Source organism: Zingiber officinale, chromosome 9B (assembly GCF_018446385.1).
Source record: "Zingiber officinale cultivar Zhangliang chromosome 9B, Zo_v1.1, whole genome shotgun sequence".
Lineage (NCBI taxonomy): Eukaryota > Viridiplantae > Streptophyta > Magnoliopsida > Zingiberales > Zingiberaceae > Zingiber > Zingiber officinale.
The window spans coordinates 1467245-1486695 of NC_056003.1; the positions used below are offsets into that span (position 1 = coordinate 1467245).

The window sequence follows — 19451 nt, forward strand, 5'->3', positions numbered from 1 at the left end:
GGTTTCTAATAATGGAAGGAAATTCCAAGACAGAAGAATATGAGAATGGTGCTTAGGATATAGTCTTACAGAGGTTTTTACTTCTGTAGCTTATCCACAAAGTAATGGACAAGTCGAAGTATCAAACAGAAAAGTTATCAGAGGACTCAAGACTAAATTAGATCATGTTGGGGAGGGGGGAGTTGGGAAGATGAGTTACCCAGTGTGTTATGGGCATATCGCACCACTCCTCGAGAATCGACAGGTATAACTACTTTCCACTTAGAGTATGATGGTGAAGTAGTGACATTGGTCAAGATAGGGATAGAATCAGATCGTAGACATTTATATGATAAAGATAATGCCGACCGACGTCTTACAGAGTTCGACCTGATAAAAGAAGTTTGAGATAAGGCAGCAGCTCAACTTATGTCATACCCTCAAAGGATGAGGCAAAATTATAACAAAAGGGTTATTTCTAGATTTTTCCAGGTAGATGATCTGGTCTGGAAGCGCATCAAGCCGATCGAGGATGTTAACAAACTCGATCCACAATGGGGAGGACCATTCAAGGTGATACAAAAGCTCATCTCTGGTTCTTACTATCTAGAAGATGATGAAGGTCGGAGATTAGATAGACTTTGGAGTGTCAATCATCTACAACCTTATAGAGCTTGATAAGTATGCCTATAACATACTCTTGTATTTTGCTCAATATATTTAATGAAAAGTGCAGGCAGAATTATTACAATCAATCGGTCTTGCTAAACAAATGGTTGGAGACTTTAAACCTTACAGTCGATCGGTTGCGTTAAGCAGACAACCGGAGACTTTAAACCCTAAAGTCGATCGGTCACACTAAACAGATGGTTGGAGACTTTAAACCTTATAATTGATCGATCGCGCTAAATAGACTACCGGAGACTTTAAACCTTACAGTCGATCAGTCACGCTAAACAGACGGTCGGAGGCTTTAAACCTTGGTCACGCTAAACAGATGACCGAAGACTTTAAACCTTACAGTCTATCGGTCCTGCTAAACAGACGGCTGGAGACTTTAAACCTTACAGTTGATTGATCGCACTAAATAGACGATCGGAGACTTTAAACCTGACAGTCGACCAATCACGATAAACAGATAGCTGGATACTTTAAACCTTACAGTCGATCAGTCGTGCTAAATAGACGGTCGGAGACTTTAAACCTTACAATTGATCGGTTGCGCTAAACAAATGATTGGAGACTTTAAACCTTATAGTCGATCGGTGTCGCTAAATAGACGACCAGAGACTTTAAACTCTATAGTCGCTCGGTCGCTTTAAACAAATGATCGAAAACTTTAAACTCTACATAGTTGAACTCGAATTTAAACTTCATATAGTCGAACTACGACTTTAAACCATATTCATTCCAAATATCATCAAAGATACATATATATGACCTGTTTATTTCGCTCAGCATTCGGTTGGTGTAGTGGTTTGCTTAGCTTATTATTTCATCCGGAAGTTCATCAAGAAGCTTACTCATACATATGTTCGGACGGTTTATTTCGCTCAGTATTATATTCTCACCCAGCTTATTATTTCGTTCGGAAGTTCATCAAGAAGCTTACTCATATATATATTCAGATGGGTCATTTCACTCTGCATTATATTCTCGCCCAGCTTATTATTTTGTCTCAAAGTTCATCACGAAGCTTACTCATACGTATGTTCGGACGGGTTATTTTGCTCGGTATTATATTCTCGCTCAGCTTATTATTTCATCTGAAAGTTCATCAAGAAGCTTATATATATATTCAAACGGGTCATTTCGCTCGACATTATATTTTCGCCCAGGTTATTATTTCGTTTAGAAGTTTATCAAGAAGCTTACTCATACATATGTTCAGACTGGTTATTTCACTCGACGCTATATTCTCGCCCAGCTTATTTGTAACATCCCTAGTTTTTCCTTTATTTTTTTTCAATTCATAAATGTAACTGCGGACGTCACTTGCTTATACTTCCATAGCGGTTTCTTAGTTTAAATAAAATTACATAGACGGTTTAAAAAATAACATAGCTAAATGCGAAAATTAAACTAGAAGCTCTTCGGGTTGTACTGCCATTATTCCGAGCTAGCTCACTAGTCAATGTCTCCTGTCTCATTTGTTCCATTGTCTAAAAAAGAAATGTTAAAGTCTGTGAGTCGAGAGACTCAGCATATTCAAAACCATGTCATGCAACAATAGCGCCCATAATCTAGTATACTAAGGAAAACCATATTCTAGGTAACTAGGAACCTTTCTACTAACATACCACGAACGTACGCATAGGTATCGACATAAGCATGCGGGCATAAATATAAGCATATGAACAAACATAATCATGAGCATGTACATCAGAATAACATAAGTATAAACATAAGCATGCGAACAAATATAATCATGAGCATGTAGATAAGCATAACATAAGCATAAACATAAATATATGAACAAACATAATCATGAGCATATACATAAGCATAAACATAAACATATGAGCAAACATAATCATGAACATGTACATAAGCATAACATAAGCATATGAGCAAGCATAATCATCAGCATGTCCATAAGTTTAAACATAAGCATATAAGCAAACATAATCATGAGCATGTACATAAACATAACATAAGTTTAAACATAAGCATATGAGCAAACATAATCATGAGCATGTCCATAAGTATAACATAAGCATAAACATAAGTATATGAACAAATATAATCATGAGCATGTACATAAGCATAATATAAGCATAAACATAAGCATATGCGCAAATATAAGTATGAGCATGTCCATAAGCATAACATAAGCATAAACATAAGCATAGGAATGGACATAATCATGAGCATGTACATCAGCATAACGTAAGCATAAACATAAGCATACTTTATCATAAAATATTTTTAAGGTAAGGATCGTTGAAAGTAACTATCTATCATCATATGGTCGATTGATCAATCTCAGTTGTAAAACCATGGTACCAGGCGGCAGGACATCAGCAACCATTTTTCATTACTGTATCTTGGCCTATACTTGGCGGGGTCTCCAGCAACCCTTTTTTCATTGGGTTGTGGCCTATGGAAATAGATACCTTTTCTCCTTTCTTAAGCTTGATGTTGTTGAGTTGAAATTGGAGAAGGTCTCTTCTTACCAATTTTTCTTTCGGCGTCCCTTCATGAAACTCAACCAACTTTTCTTATAAGTCCTTGGCACTTGTGTAGTTTCCAACTCAAGTGATTTCTTGTTAAGGAAGCACATTTAGAAGATGATACATTGCTCTTGATTTTACTAAATGTTCTTCCCTTTGCTTCTTGCTCCATCTTATTTTCTCTATTATCTTATTATTTTGATCCCTAGGCATTTCAAAATCATTTTCCATGATTAGCATTATATCAAAGTTGGTTTCAAAGAATACATTCATTCTTTTCTTCCACCAAGAGAAGTCTCCTTTGAATTTGGGTGGATGAATGCTTGAACCAGCTATTTTGATGATGATGCTCTTCTTAACGATTAGTTTGTTGAAGGGCAACCTCGCTCTGATACTACTTATTGAGGATCTTTGGTCAGCTAGAAGGGGGTTGAATAGACGTTTACCCAATTCATTTATCTTCCTATAAGATGTTAGTGCGTAGCGAAAATCATGAAAGCAAAGTAAGAAGAGAAAGCAAACTCTAACAAGATTGTTTAACGTGGTTCGAAGATAGCTTGCTCCTACTCCACGACTTGTCCTTGAGGTGGACGAACCCTCAATCCATAGGTAGATTAGTCCCCAACAATCTCCGACTAATGTTTTCTCCTTCTCAGTAGAGCAAAGTTCTCTTCCTTTTTACAAGATAGAGACTTCAGTTTAGGAGGAAGAGAATAGACTTGGAACCTTGAGGGAAATGACTTAGGAGTATTGAACAAGAATCAGTAACTTCCTTCATCCCTCAAAGCTCCTTTAAATAGAGTGGAAAGAGTTAATCATAAAACAACTCATTTCCTGCACCAGTTGACTAGTGTAACCATTAGACATAGCTAACGACACTCTACAGAATTCGGGAGTCTGCCAACGGCTTTCTACCAGTCGACTGGTGAAAGTACCAGTTGACTGGTCTTTACAACCATCGGGTATAGAATCATTCTGTGCTCCCCTGAATTTGGACCAGTCGACTGGCCTCAGTACTAGTCGACTAATCCATTACATTCACTCGTACTCATTCTCTCTGGAGTCGCCTTTGAAGCCCTCTTCCTCAACCTTCGTCTCTTAGATGCACTTAAACCCACGACTCCTCTCTGTGACATCTTTCACATTACCTTGAAGTTCGCTTTCCTCAACCTACTCCTTTGTTCCTCATTCGGTGGTCCATCGGATGTATCATCCTTCACTGATCTTAAGAACCCGAGTCATAGGATGCACTTACCAAACTTAGCTGCACCAAGTTTCTCATGTGTGGTTCACCAACTCCTGTACGACTCAAGTACACATATCAAATCCATATAAAAATCTAACTTAAACTCTTTGACACACACATCAAAATCATAATCATACCCGATCAAACTTAGGTTGATTGCACCCATAAAAAGCACTTCAAGCCTTGGGTGAATAGTGATCCAAGGCGCCTCCTGTTTGACTAGAGGTGCCTCGGCTGCCTTGGCCGAGGACCCGCACAGAAAGGCTCGAAGGCTCTTCCCATGTGGTTGGAGGTGCCCTGGAGCATAGCATAGAGGCACCTCAAACCGTCTAGAATGTGCCCTCATATAGATAAAGGTTGTAGATTGCGGAGCTTATCGAATCTAAAGCTCAAGGGATAACCTTTACACTTGGAGGTGCCTCGGACGAGGATTGGAGGCTCCCTCAAATCCTATAAAAGGAAGGTTCGACCAATCATTCAAGACAACTGAAATACAACTTCTATACGCAATTCTTTGAGTTTCCGGCTGCTTCAACTTCGTCCTTCCTTTGTGCTGCCATGCAGCTATGTCCTACTACTACTGAGAAGCCATCTAATATCAAGTTTAATCTGATATTCTTCACATGTTGGGTAACCAAATTTTTAATTAAGTTTTTAATTACTGCATAAAGGGAAGTGTAGGATTGTTACACTTCTCCATTGTTATTTTTGTATTTGATTCCCTCTTCCTGTGATTCTAGAAGATACTTATAGTGGATTATCTATCAATAGGTCCGAGGGACCTGGATCTTGTGTAGATCCTGTGCAACTGACAAGAGAGGATGAATTACCCTGAAAAGACAAAAATGCCCTTTTTCAAAACTTTTGACTTAAGTAAGACAAACACTTTAAAAAGCAAGACTAAATAGCATAAAGAGAGTACGAGACAAAAGAGTTTACTTGGTTTGCAACCGGGGAAGTTGCTAATCCAAGGCAGATGAAGCTCAACTAGTAGTCTCCTTCGTTGATACAAGTCAAAGGCAGAGAAGCCTCGTACAAGACGTTGAAAGCACAAAAATTGAAAGAAAAGTAAAGAATTCGAAGTACAAAAGTGTTGTATTCAATCTCGAGCACCAGGGCTCCTTTTATAAGCTCATTGTTTAAAGTGATTGTTTGATGATGTGGCATGATCCGGGCACCCAAACCCGATTCGGGCACTCGAACCCGATCCGAGCACCTCCAACTGGTTGCCTAGCTGTCTATCTCAATCTACTTCACAACGGTAAAGGGATACCCATTTATCCTTCCCTAGGCGCCCGGATCATCTCCGGGCGCCCAAACCACTGCTGACATGGACCCAAAGTTGATCCACTCTGATGAGGCGCCTGTTGGGCACCAAAGTGGTCCGGGCGCTCAGACAGTCAGGGCAACCTGACCAATTGATCCGTCAGTCGGCCACACACTGATTGTCAAGCGCCTTCTTCGGTCGCTTGAGTGATCCTCCGATCTTCTAAAGTTGAGCTCGCCTGAACTCAACTCTGGCTTTCTTCTAGAGCAATTTTTCACACCGGCTTCTCGTCCCTCGAAAGCACCGCGCGCATCCTTCTCGCTCCACCAGTGTACTATTCTGTAGCTTCTAGTCCCTCGAATGCACCAAGCCCATCGACTCGATTCCCGTGTCATCATTCTCGCCCGCTGCATCTTCGACTCAAATTTTTATATTCCTAAGTTCCTGCACACTTAGACACAAGGATCAAAACACCACAGAACCTAACTTAACCAGGTTGATCATATTAAAACTTACTCGGGGTACTTACATCTTGGAATAGGAGTCGATAAAGGCTTCGAACCAAGTAAACCGACCGAGTCTTGTTTGTTTTTCATTTTTGTCTTCTTTTATTTCCGTTGCACTTTGTACTCTCTTTTAAGTTTCTAAAAATAATAAGTTTTTAAAAATACATGTGATTTACCCCCCCCCCCCCTCTTTTACCTCTCACATGCCTGGATCCAACAACAATAACAACACCTAACAAACTCACATTTTTCCATCTTCACATAGAGTTGATACTCCCTTAGCCAAACCAGCACCATCTCCAAGTGCTCATCTAGTGACTTGCTATAGATTACAATATCATCCAAATAAAGTATAACAAAATTGTCAAGGAAATCATACAACTCCTAATTCATCAAATTGCAAAAGGTAGTAGAGGCATTTGTCAAGCCAATTGGCATGACAAGAAACTCGTAGGAACCATAACAAGTCACGCAAGTTGTTTTGGCCTCATCCCCTTCTGCAACTCTGACTTGCCAATAGTCTTATCTCAAGTAAGCTTGAACCATGATGTCTTACTCAATCTATCCAATAGATCTCGCACCAAAGAAATTGGGTACTTGTTCTCCACTGTGACCTTGTTCAGGGACCTATAATCCACACATATCCTCAAGGAACCATCTTGTTTTTCTGGAACAACACCGGTGCACCAAATGGAGCCTTGGAGAGTCATATATATCTTGCCTCCAACAATTCATTCAATTGTTTTCGCAATTCAGCAAGTTCAAGTGGAGACATACGATATGGGGGCCTTGTGGGAGGGACAACACGAGGGATCAACTCGATTTTGTGGTCGATATTTCTCATTTGTGGCAAATATTTTGGCAATTTCGGCAGCATCACATCATCAAATTTTGTAATATCCTTAATACAATCAGACAACTCAACATTCTTACTAGATTTGATGTCACTTCAAGCCTTTCTTAAGTGACATTGTAGATATGATATCTGTCTTTCCCTTGTTCTGGCCCTTGCCATAAGGGTGAACATAGCGAACAAAGCAAGGATTTGACTCCTGTATCACCATTACTCCGTCCTAATGAGTCATGTGTACTATTTTTATCTTTCATAAGAAATCAATACCAATAATTAATTGAAGATCCTCAAATGGAATCACTATCATATTTTCCTTTTCAACCCAAGTTCTAACAATTATAAGAATATTATAAATCATACCTACAATAGTTCGCACCTTTGCATTCACCGATTTGATATAGCTTGGACATTTTCTTGGCAAACACAAAGGTATAAGTGACCCCCCGTGTCAACCATGTCATGAACAATTTTCTCATTCATTTCTATAAAATTGTGTAAAAGTAGAGAAGGTGCCTGCACCATGTCCTTTGACATATTGATTAGTAATTCAACAGGATTAAAATCAACAATTGGAGTTAACAATGGTAAAGGATTAACAAGAGTAGCAACTTCCTATTCCAGGACTTCTACATTCCCCCCACGAAGAGAGCATTTAACTTCTCACATTTGGCATAATCCTTCACAAAATAAGGGTCATTGCACAAGAAGAAACCCTAGTTTTTCAAGTTAACCTTTCCTTGGGTGGCAGGAAGTTCAATCCTCCCTTTCCATTGGTTGTTTCCCATATGCTTATTTTTCCCATCCTTCTTGCCATCTTTCTTGTACTCTCCTTTATTATCCTTTCGGATGTCCTTGGGTTTGAAAGATGAAGAAGTATTCAAATTGTCTCTGTTCATAAGGTCAACTAAGGCATTAGCAGCAACAATTACACTAGCAAGTCCTTCACATTTTGTCTTCAAAGTTCTATATGTGCCCAACGTTGTAACACATATAAGAAATTATACAACTTGCCCTCCTCATACATATTTTAAATATCCAATATCAAAGAACTAAATTATTTGGCATAGTCTCTCACAAAATCATTCTGTTTAAGATATTTCAGCCTTTCTCGTGCAATCCATGAAGTGTACCAAAAGGAATTGATCATTCATTTCCTTTTTCAACCGATCCCAAGTATTAATTTTCTATCAGCCTGCATTGGCATCATCCGCCATGCATGTTCTCTACCATAACTTGCATCACTAACAAGGCACATACTAGAAATTGTCACTTTCTTAGTTTCAGGTACCCTAGCAGCAACAGAGAAGTACAATCCATATTGTCGGTTGCTACTCGGAAAACTTAATGGTTCCACTGCACAAAAATTTTATACTGTTGGAACCCCAAGGTGTTTTGATGTGATCAAACAAGCTAAGTTAGGTCCTGCGTTTGTTTAACCCTTGTGTCTAAGTGTGCAGGAGCTTAGGAACACAGGAAGTCGAGCGGAAGACGCGGCTAGCGAGAAGGACGACACGGGAGAGAGCCGACGGGCTCGGTGCGTCTGAGGGACGAGGTGTCCGCGGAAGAGTACACCGGTGGACGAGAAGAGCGTGCGCGGCGCTCGAGGGACGAGAAACCGGGAAGGAAGGCTGCTCGAGGAGAAGGCCGGAACATGGGTTCGGGTGAGCCCTATTCTGGAAGGCCGAGATCACCCAAGCTAACGGAACCGGAGCGAACAGACCCGGACCGAAACGAGCTAAACCGGAGTAGTAGAATCGGACCACAAAAAGTCAACAAAGTTGACTTAAGGGGTCCGGGCGCCCGGAATCATTCCGGGCGCCCCGGACACTATTGAGGGTCCGGGCGCCCGGAGCTGACTTTTGACCAGGATCGCGTCAAACACGATCTGATCGTTGGGGATAGAATTTTATCCCCTCCAGGGCGTCCGGAACTCCTTCCAGGCGCCCAGACCAGTACTATAAAATAGTACTGGTCTGCACATTCAGTTTAACTCACTTGTAATCAATTCTTTCTGTGCTTTCAGTTGTGTTCTTTTCATTTGTGCTGTCAACGTTGTAAAGAGGCTTCTCCGCCTAGAGGAGATCATAGTGCGCTTACTTTCCTTGGATTAGCAATCCTCTGATTGCAAACCAAGTAAATCTCTGGTGTATGATTTCTTTACTTAGTCTCTACTTTTTATTACAAGTGTAAATGTTATATAGTTGAAATCCGAGAAAGGTTCGAGTTTAATTTTGTAGGGCAATTCACCCCTCTCCTCTTGCCGGCCTCCAAAGGGACCAACAAGTGGTATCAGAGCAAGGCACGCTTCAGGAGGACTAACCGTCGATCGAAGCAACAAGATGGCCGGACCAAGCATCGTCCCACCAAAATTCGAGGGGAACTTCGCAGACTGGAAGCGTCGTATGGAGGTATTCCTAAAAACAGATTTTGAAATTCGATTTATTATGAAATATGGTTTTGTAGCTCCAATAGATAAAGATGGAAAAGAAAAAGAAGAGAGCGATTGGACAAAGAAGGAGTAGAATGAGTCGGTAGCAAACAACCGTGCGGAACATCACCTGCTGAGCGTGTTACCGCCTCAAGAGGTCAACCGCGTCGGAAACTATTTATCTGCTAAAGAACTTTGGGAGAAGTTCTTGGAACTCCACGAAGGCACGTCCGAAGCAAAGCTCGCTAGAAGGGAATCCTCCGCAACAAACTGATGAACATCCGTCTGGAGAAAGGTGAGAAAGTAGCTGGTTTACACGCAAAGGTAAAAGAACTAGTTACTGGTCTCGAGAACCTCGGTGAAACGATAACAAATCGGGACACTATACGCTACGCGCTCAACGCGTTTCCAAGAACTCCGGAATGGACATCAATCGTCGACGCCTACTACATCTCAAAAGACCTGGAGGTAAGCACTTTAGAAGAGTTGTTTTCTACTCTTGAATTGCATGAAACCAGGTATGCAGGAACGACAAAGGATACAACCCAGACTATGGCGCTGAACGTAACCCAGAAGGATGAACTCGAGTCAGACTCCGAAGACGATCAAGAAGCATACATGGTAAGAAATTTTAAAAAGTTTTTTAGATCTAATAAATTTAAAATGCAGAATAAAAGGAATCAAAAAGGTGGAAGAAAGGTGCGGTGCTACCAGTGTCAGAAGGAGGGACACCTAAGAGAAGACTGCCCAGAACTCAAGAAGGCCAAAAGGAAGTCTCCCAAGAAACACAACCTAAAAGCAACTTGGGACGACACTTCTTCATCCGAATCAGAAGCTCAAGAATATGCCGGAATAGCACTAATAGCAAGCTACGATAGACAAAGTACATCAGAACCTAGCATCGATGAAGGGGGAGCGACCTCGGATGAAAGCAGTGAAGCAGGGGGAGATTCAGGTTTCAAGTCCGATATGGTAAGTGAGGTATGCCTCTTACCCCCTGATCAACTTTATTCTGGCATTAAGGCAATGACGAAATCCATGTATAAATTAGAAAATGAAAATATCAAATTAAAAAATGAAATTTTGGAAACAAAAAGAATTTTAGCAAAATCATGTCTTATAGAGGATTTTGATAAATTGAAAATTGAAAATGAAAAACTAAAAGAAGAAATAGAAAGATTGAAAAAATATAAAAGTTCAAATATTTCTACTTTTAGAAATTATAGAGGTTTAAATTGGTATTATAGATTTCATCAAAGTCAAATTAGAAATATATCAAAAATCTATGTACCTAGGAAATACTTGGTTAACCCTGTAGGTAGGAATCTCTACTGGGTTCCAAAAACCTGTTTAATCTAAAATTAGACTTAGCATTTTCAGCAAGGAAATTAAACGACTAATTTCATTATGAGGCTTTGTCTAAGGAAGTGGTTGTTGCTCCAATAACCAAGAAGGCCTAGTGCCTCGCCACGACCTGGAAGCCAAGTATCGAAATGAAAAGTTTAATTGACTAACTGAAAAAGCATTAATTTAATTTATCTAATGCTTTAAAAGAGTTATTCAATTGTGTTAGAAAATATTTAAAATTAATTTATAAATAAAAAAAAAATGGAAAATATTTTTTTTAATTGACTTAGAAAATTTCTGAAAATTATTGACTTAGATATTTTTTAACTTAGGAATTTTTCTATGAATATTGTCTTAGACATTTTTTTTTTTGAAAATTGCCTTAGAAATCTTTTATGAAAAATAACTTAAAAAATTTTCTGTATATTGACTTAGAATTTTTTTAAAACTAGATATTCTCTTTTGAAACATTGCCTTAGAAATTAATATTAACTATCTTAGAAATTTTTATGAAAATTGACTTAGAAATTTTTTTTAGTTATCTTAGAATTTTTTTTTTGCCTTATCATTTTTTTTTAAAAATTGACTTAAATTTAAAGTGTTTAATTTTTTTTATAAACACTTGTGACTGTTTTTATCTGAATTTACCTTAGACTTGTTTAAATGTTTAAATTTACCTTAGACTTGTTATGCCCCAATTTTTATGTGATCAAAGGGGGAGAAGTATGTTAAGTCTAGGGGGAGATACTATAATTTTTCAATTGAAAAATATTTGGACTTATTGGAAAATAAATCGTTTTTATTGCATATGGTTACCCTAACTTAACTTGGGTTGCTCACATCAAAAAGGGGGAGATTGTTGGAACCCCAAGGTGTTTTGATGTGATCAAACAAGCTAAGTTAGGTCCTGCGTTTGTTTAACCCTTGTGTCTAAGTGTGCAGGAGCTTAGAAACACAGGAAGTCAAGCGGAAGACGCGGCTAGCGAGAAGGACGGCACGGGAGAGAGCCGACGGGCTCGGTGCGTCTGATGGACGAGGTGTCCGCGGAAGAGTACACCGGTGGACGAGAAGAGCGTGTGCGGCGCTCGAGGGACGAGAAACCGGGAAGGAAGGCTGCTCGAGGAGAAGGCCGGAACATGGGTTCGGGTGAGCCCTATTCCGGAAGGCCGAGATCACCCAAGCTAACGGAGCCGGAGCGAACAGACCCGGACCGAAACGAGCTAAACCGGAGTAGTAGAATCGGACCACAAAAAGTCAACAAAGTTGACTTAAGGGGTCCGGGCGCCCGGAATCATTCCGGGCGCCCCGGGCACTATTGAGGGTCCGGAGCTGACTTTTGACCAGGATCGCGTCAAACGCGATCTGATCGTTGGGGATAGAATTTTATCCCCTCCAGGGCGCCCGGAACTCCTTCCAGGCGCCCGGACCAGTACTATAAATATAGTACTGGTCTGCACATTCAGTTTAACTCACTTGTAATCAATTCTTTCTGTGCTTTCAGTTGTGTTCTTTTCATTTGTGTTGTCAACGTTGTAAAGAGGCTTCTCCGCCTAGAGGAGATCATAGTGCGCTTACTTTCCTTGGATTAGCAATCCTCTGATTGCAAACCAAGTAAATCTCTGGTGTATGATTTCTTTACTTAGTCTCTACTTTTTATTACAAGTGTTTATGTTATATAGTTGAAATCCGAGAAAGGTTCGAGTTTAATTTTGTAGGGCAATTCACCCCTCTCCTCTTGCCGGCCTCCAAAGGGACCAACATGTACAAAGGTCTGAACCTTTTCCTAGCTACCATGTGTTCTTTTAAATTAAACTTGGATCGCCTGCGGAACTTAACACGTTTGATCCTAAGTTTAATTTATTTGTTCTTTTAGGTTTAGACTTGGATCTCCTGAGGAACTTAACACATTCGATCCAAATCACCTAGGTTATTAATTCCATTAAATATTAATTTCCAAAATTGGCTTCCAGGACTGCATGGCGAGGCACATGTCTTTCTTGGATATGGGAACAACCACCACCGCCTAGACAAAGACTTTTAAGGAAAGCTAATATTTAATTTCCTTAAATAACTTTAGGTCAACCAAAAGGAACAATCAAATCACAAGGAAAAGAAAAATAAAAGAACACAACATCGAAAACTAATTCGAAATACTAGAATCGCATGCCTCTTGTATTTGGTATTTCTACATGGAGATAAAACTAACATGATGCGGAAAACTATATTAGTTATACCTTACTTAGTAGATAATGACCTCTTGATCTTCTACCGTATTCCTCTTCTAATCCCGGACGTTGTGTGGGCAACGATCTTCCGAGACGAGAACCACCAAGGCACCTTCTTCTTCTTTGCAAGGTTCGGCCACCACATGACTCCAAGAAAGGATGAGATTCGGCCACCACCATCAAGCTCCAAGGGATGCAAGAGCGAAGCCTCCTTTCTCTCCTTTTCTCCAAGCTAGATCCGGCCACCACAAGGACTCCAAGAGAACAAGATGGTTCGGCCACAAGAAGGAGAAGAGAGAAGAGGAAGAGGCTGGCCACTAAGTAAGAGAGGGAGGAAAAGAATAATAGAGTTGTTCACCATAAAGCCTCCTCTACCCCCTCTTTTATAATCCTTGATCTTGGCAAATAAGGAAATTTAAATAAAAACTTCCTTAATTCTTTTGCCATGAAAAGAAAAAATTTATTTAATTAAAAAAAAAATCTTTTCATTATAACATGGCCGACCACTTATTTCCCCAAATCAAGGAGAGTTTTAATTAAACAAGAATTAAAACTTCCTAATTTGTTTCCGGAAATTTATAAATAATTTTTATCCCTTCATGATTGGTTTATAAAAAGAAAATTTAATAAATTAAAATCTTTCTTTTAAACATGTGGATAAAAAGAAAGTTATCTCTAAAAATTAAAATCTCTTTTACTCTACAAATAAGGAAAGATATCAAATCTTTTCTTAATCTCTTGTAGAAATTTATAAAAGAGAATATTTAATTTTTAAACTCTCTTTTAAATCATGAACATGGTTAAAAAGGAAAGTTTTCTTAAAATTTAAAATCCACCTTTTAATCAACAAATAAGGAAAGATTTCAAATTTTAAACTCTCTTTTTTTAAACATGTAGATGATTTACAAATAAGGAAAGTTTTTACCAAAAATTAAAACCATCCTTTTAATCTACAAATAAGGAAAGAGATTAATCTCTTCTCTTAATCTTTTGTAGAAAGCTATAAAAGGAAATTTTAATTTTTAAACTCTCTTTTAAAATCATGATATCCACATAAGAAATAATTTTAATAAAACTCCTTTTTAATATTCTAGTGGCCGGCCACCTAAGCTTGGGACCCAAGCTTTGGCCGGCCACCAACTTAGCTCATCCATTTGGTCTTGGCCGACCCTAGCTTGGGTTCCAAGCTAGCTTGGCCGGCCCCATTGGATGGGTAAGAAAGTGGGTATGTGGTGGGTATAAATCTCTATATACAAGAGGCTACGATAGGGACCGAGAGGAGGAATTGGTTTTGGTCTCCCGATGAAATTAAGCTTCCCGTGTTCGCCCCGAACACACAACTTAATTTCATCAATAATAATTCATTCCACTAAAGAACTATTATTGAACTACCGCACCAATCCCAAATTACATTTTAGGCTCCTTCTTATTATGAGTGTGTTAGTCTCCCTGTGTTTAAGATGTCGAATGTCCACTAATTAAGTGAGTTACTGACAACTCATTTAATTAATATCTTAGTCCAAAAATAGTAACACTCAACCTTATCGTCATGTCGGATTAAGTCCACCTGCAGGGTTTAACATGACAATCCTTATGAGCTCCTCTTGGGGACATTCTCAACCTAGATTACTAGGACACAGTTTCCTTCTATAATCAACAACACACACTATAAGTGATATCATTTCCCAACTTATCAGGCTTATTGATTTATCGAACTAAATCTCACTCATTGATAAATTAAAGAAATAAATATCAAATATATGCGCTTGTTATTATATTAGGATTAAGAGCACACAGTTCCATAATAACTGAGGTCTTTGTTCCTTTATAAAGTCAGTATAAAAGAAACGACCTCTAATGGTCCTACTCAATATACTCTAAGTGTACTAGTGTAATTATATAGTTAAGATAAACTAATACCTAATTACACTACGACCTTCCAATGGTTTGTTCCTTTCCATTTTGGTCGTGAGCTACTGTTTATAATTTATAAGGTACTGATAACATGATCCTCTGTGTGTGACACCACACACCATGTTATCTACAATATAAATTAATTGAACAACTACATTTATCATAAATGTAGACATTTGACCAATGTGATTCTTATTTCTAGATAAATATTTATACCAAAAACTAGACATTTAGTATACATCCTAACACATATTCCATAAGCAATTTTCAAGTTCCTTGGCACTTTGCCTCCAAATGAATTTTGGCTCTTGAACTCTTATCGCTATATGATCATCCATGACAAATTCGCTTCATTCACGTATTACTTCATTATATTAAGATTTATTATAATATTGATTCTTAATTGATGTTGCAAATTGAAATATAAAATGTACAATGTTAATAACTTAATTTTAACTAACAAGAGAATAATAAGTTTATTGAAGTGCTAAAATTAGAATGATAGATTTTGAAAAGGAGTAAATTGATTTAGCTTTAGCTTCGACTCGAGCAAAAGGGTAATACAAATAGAAACATGCAAACATAATGTAAATACTAGCATTTGACATTTAATTTAAACAGGGCAGGCTCGGAACAAGATGTCTACTACATTTGCTAATCTCCAATCTAATATGATACAAGATTACTACAAGCGTTCATTCAACAAAAGACAAAATCGAGAAGGAAGAATGAAGCAAAGAGGTTTAAAGAAAATCACAAGGCTTCTAGTAACATTTAACAAGAAAATAAACAAAGTCGAAAGGAAAAACTATAAACGATAAGTTGACATAGCATGTCCTCATTTTGATTTAAATCACAACAGCTGGATAAGTTTTGAAGGAAAAACATTAGAAAACTTGTTGGACTCAGAATAATCATCCACTAGCTTCATGTATAAAGAAAGATGCTAACATTCAAGGAGAAAAATAAACAAAGTAACAGGATAATAACTAAAACGTTGCTCTTTGCATGCCAAGAAAAAGTACTAACCTCCATCTTTATCAGCAGTATCAACCAACAAATAATCATCATCCTCATCATCAAGCCCATCTCATCAGCACCACCTATTCAAGTTCTGTAAAAATATTGAAACAAAGATGAGAATCCACAAAGAATATGACCAACATTCCCTCCATGTTTAGGTAAGTTGACCTACCGAGAAGTCCGTGTCATCAAAATTCATGCCATCAAAATTCATGCCTCCAATTGCTCAAACAAACATTAACAAAACAAGAAGTGAAATTCTAAAAATAAAATACAGATCATTACTAGTGCAGTGTACGGTAACAACAATAACAAAAGTAGGAGTGATTACATTTGTTTTCCTTCTCATTATCTTCATCAATCCATTTGTCCCAATCAACTTTCAGATAGAAAGGAGGCTTCCCTTCCTCCTTTAAAAACCTGCTCCACCATTTCTTCTCGGCTTTCTTGAAGAGGTATCATATGGTCCTTGACACTGTATATAAAAATGGGGTCCGATAAAATTAAATAGTCAAAAGTTAAGGGAACATAACGGTTAATAGTCAAGGGGATATGACAATCAAAGATCAAAACGACGTGGATGTCAATAGTCGAGGGGTCGGAATAGTCAAAAGTCAAGGAGACGTGACAATCAGCAGTCAGAAAAAAAAGAGAGTTGGACTGCCTCACGTTATCAACCGTATATTTCTTGGACGGTCACAGTCAGGGCATGCCCCCCAAATCTGAGACATAAGATAGAGCTCGTACTAGTTCCTGACCTGCCCCCGACTGATCGGACTTCCCTAGCTCGGTCTGTGTAGCCAAGCCTGGTACTTTCATTAAGACAACTCCCGACTGGCCCTTTAGCGATCAAGACGTGAAAGATGGGTCACTTGTCACAGCTCATTCTCCTCATCAAGACTCAAGCCGAGTGGTACATCTGAACGGTTTTCCTGAGCTGTCTGTAGCTAAACTCGGGTTGAACGGAAAGCGCTAAGCGACAACAATGTCAGAGAATCGTAATCTCCTATCAAAAAATAACTGTCATATGTCAGGGAATATTCCAATGGTCTGCTATCATCTGCGAATGGAACTTTCCTTCCACCAATAGAAGGTCACTGTACATCCTCTCTAACTCGACAGACCCTGACATTCAACATTCTTTGATAATAGGCAGGCTCTGAAGGTACGCAGTGTCATATAAAAAGGGAGGTCCTTTTTCTTAGCCAGGTATGCGCACATAGACACTCGTCTTCAACCGTTCTTTTTCCATCGTACACTATTCTTCTGGGGGAAAATGATCTGACTTGAGCGTCGGAGGGCTTCCGCCGTGGAGTTTTTCCCTTGTTTCTAGTTTCTAACGTTCCGAGTTTTTGTCTGAATGTGTGTAGAGTTCAGGTACTACTAGTCCTCATACTATAGATCAAGGAGTTTCACATAGGGTTGACTTTTCGGATGTGCATATACTGGATGCATCAAAGTCACTTCTCCGTCAATACTAACGTTATCTCCATCGACCTCCGTCTAACAATCCTCAGGCCAATGACAATTTTACTCTCTTGCAGTAGTTCATGTCAATCTAGGAAGTCGAAAAGTGGAGTTGAGTGTAATCAAACAGATTATGTTCTCTGCTCCACTGTTTGTACCGAAATAGAGACGACCTTCTCGCTACAATGTGAGCATAACATCTTTTGCATCTGGCAGTTCAATTGAAAAATAAATCGTATCCGATTTTTTAGCCCATTTTGTAGATGGACACCGACTGCAGCTCAAGAAAATAACAACAAAAACAGTAGAAAAACTTCCAAATATTAATTCAAATGGCAATTCTTCAGCTACAACATACAAGTAAATATACTTGCATGACATTGATAATATTTATTTCAATTTCCCTGAACTTGCCCCGATGACCAGAAACATCCGAAGGAGGAAATGGTTGAGATTTCACATTCTTCTATAGTATTTTAAAATATTCATAACAAGGGAGCAGAAAAATGTGAGAAGAACCTTCCAATTCAATGATAGTATAGTTGGAATATTATGACTCCACCATGCGTCACTTATACAAGTATATAAATCTGAGTGAAGAAAATATGTTGCAGGAAAAGAACATTGCATGATTAAGCATCTTTGATGAGCAAGGGAACATAAAATCTTAGAAAAACCTTTCAAATTTATCAAAGTATAACTAAGTGAAGCGAAAGGTTGCAGTTTGCACAAGTAACAAACTAAGCACAGAAGACAAACAATTGATTAAAGCTAGAAATTTCAATAGAAGCTCATATCTAAACCTCAAAAAAGGAAAAACTTAGAAACATCGTACAAAACTACCGTGAACACTCACCGTATGGTCCATATCCACAGATAAAATCAAACATGGAGGGGAAAGCAGGAATCCATGAATCTGGTCAATTTCATAGTTTCATAACTGCAAAGCAACAGATCAAAGACAGAGGAGGAGAGGGAAGGACAGGGAGGTAGGAGAAGTGAACCGGCAGAACAAAGAGGAGAGGCAACTGAGGTGCACTTTTAGGGGTTTGCGGAGGGCTCTACCCCACCAGCTCGTCCGACCCTGCTCGTGAGCACGAGTTGCTGATGAGAAAAAAATAATAAAACAGTAGAGGACACAAGTGGATAAAAATAAATTTTCACACGCTATTTCATTAATAATTAAACATCATATTTATAGACACGAATACATAACGCATACTCAAAAACTCACTAACTCCACTAAGAACATCCGCAACGCTAATACGTTATAATATTCATTACCTCATCAAAAGATATGGGGTCCACTACCACATATTCATTATAACAATATATCTCTTTTACTCACATCCTTTTTATCATTAATATGGATCCCACCATCCACTTATTCATCCCTTTTATTAGTTTTTTAAATAATATTAAAAATTTTATAATTTAAAAAAGAAAAAAAATATTAAAAAATTAAGAAAGAGGGTGTTCAAACCTTTGAACAGCCTCTCTCCTTTCTCTTGTGAGTGGGCATTATAATGCCCACTCACAATTGAGAGGGGGTGTTAAATGGGTATTATAACACTCATTTAACACCCCATTGTGGGTGCTATAAAACATCAACGTTAACCATTAACATTATATTACAATGATTATCTTATTATTTTTTTCTCCACTAACACTAATATCACATAATAATCATTATCCTATTATTTCTCCCCCACTAACTCAATTTCTAATCAACCCACTAATATACTAATTTTATCAACAATCTCTTTCTTAAATTGATATTCCAAATGTAATAATCAGTTTAAAAAGAGTTAAACTTTTAAACTCCATATAAAAACACCAACTAACTTTCTGAGCTTTTAGAATGCATAAAATTTGAAAGGCTTGGTTAGGATATCAACAATTTGATCCTCACTTCTGTAGTAAACAAGATCAATGACTTTATTATTTGTGAGATTTCTCAAGAAATGATACCTCACATATGCATTTACTTTGACCATGTAACACTGGATTTTTGTAAGAATCT

General features: G+C 38.3%; 1 pseudogene; it reads right to left on the reverse strand.

The window, feature by feature from the left end:
- Window positions 1-1974: 1974 nt before the first annotated feature.
- LOC122025104 lies at window positions 1975-17809 on the reverse strand (annotated as a pseudogene).
- Window positions 17810-19451: the final 1642 nt, after the last annotated feature.